Genomic DNA, 1,814 nt, shown 5'->3' with positions numbered 1-1,814 from the left:
AGAGCGGCTGAAGCCGGTCCCCTTTTGCTCAGATCCTTTCGCTACACAGCCCAGGGGCTGGTTTGGCACAGCATCACCAGTCCACCCCACCGCCAGGCGCTGTGATGGTAGCTGTGCTCCTCACCCCGCCACGCGCTCCCCGCCAGCCCAAATCTGACCAACGCTGGGTCATAGATACACTCCGTGGTAGGAAACACCGGCCACGGGATATTAACAGGGGGAAGCTGCCGTCTCTGCCAGCCCCAGCGCTGGGAATGGACCTAAGGAGCCCAGATGACCCATCTCTGCTGGGTCTTACTGGTTTTACTGGGGAAAGCCCCAATCAAAGGGGGAAGGGTATGGGTTTGAGCACAATGCAGGCGCTCCTGTCACTACAGCGTTGGTCAGATTCGGGCCGTTTCATTTCATCGCCCAGACGGAAAGGTGTGTGGGAAAGGCAATGCTGAGCGTGAATCCCAGAGGGGTTTGGGCAACTGCTAGGAAAGCACCGCTAGTGTGTCCAGATAGCTCGCCAGAGGCACGCTGGCCAGCCCAGCCAGCACCGGCCCGGCTCCATCGCCTGGAGAAAGGGAGATGATCCGATCTCGCAATGCAAAACCAGCCGCTGCCTCAACACAGGCTCCTATAAAAGCTGATCACCAAGGTGGGACCAGCCGTCAGCAGCAACGCAGTGGGGAGAGATGGACGGGGTCGCTAGCTGGGAGGTGTTTCACCGCCCACAGGTAGGTGACCATGAGGATGCTGCGAGCCAGGAGGGTGGAAAAACCCCCCTGACCTCCTAAACCCACCACGCAGGAAAGCCACCACCAGTGACGACTGCAAAAACACCCGAGAAAGAGCAACCTGCGGAGCGCCTTTTCTTCAGCACCTGTCTCGATCTCCAGATACCCCATTTTCCTCCCCCCTCCCCCAAATAACTCGCGGCTTTGCCATGTACACTCACCGAAATCGTTTTTCTTTATTGCATATCGCCGTCTTAGAAAATGTACAGTCTCATAACATTACACAGCATTTCCCGCTAGCTAAGACTACTAACATCCTTGCACCTACCGCGCTACCTTGGTCACTACGAAGCTAATAAGGTCCAAGACATATACTTCAGTTTACAAATTATTACGGATTTTTTTTTTCTTTTTGGCATTATTAAAAAAAAAAAAAATCATCTTTAAAATACACACCCAAGAGAAAAGAGTGGCTACTTACACCAGCACCAATCTAAAAGTAGTTTTCGACAATGGCACATGGAATTACCTGCACACAGCCTTCGTATTTATTTATAGAGATATAATATTATTTTTTCTTTTTTTTTTTCTGAAAGAAAACAAAGAAATGGCAAACTCAGCCTGATAATGAGGCTGTTGTAAAACAATTAAAATAATAATAACAAAAAAACCAGACAGGTTTGGAAGGGCAAGAGGAAATCTGTCAGGAAAGGTGTCACGGAGGCAGGAGCTGGGGGTGGGTGCTGGTGGCCAAGCCCCGCACCCAGGGACCCCGGGAGGCCCTTTCCGACTCCCACCACCTTTCGAATCAAACACGTGTGACCAACCATTCCTTAAACCATCGCAGGCCAGACTTTTTTTTTTTTAAAAACCTTTTTTTCCTTCTTTTTTTTGTATTTTAAATTCCCCCCAAAGTCCATTCCCTCAATTGTATCAGTCCCATTTTTTCAGCCATAAATAAAAAATATAAATAGAGGCACTTTAGTTAAGGAATAGTATTATCATTACCTTTTGTCTTTATTTCCTCCTCCTTAAAGCAAAGTGCTTAACTCCACCTGTGAACATAATCTGCAGGTTTTGCAGCTGCTTGGA

This window comes from Buceros rhinoceros, unplaced genomic scaffold, assembly GCF_000710305.1.
Source record: "Buceros rhinoceros silvestris isolate BGI_N320 unplaced genomic scaffold, ASM71030v1 scaffold28300, whole genome shotgun sequence".
Lineage (NCBI taxonomy): Eukaryota > Metazoa > Chordata > Aves > Bucerotiformes > Bucerotidae > Buceros > Buceros rhinoceros.
Note: the sequence above shows the minus strand (reverse complement) of the source record.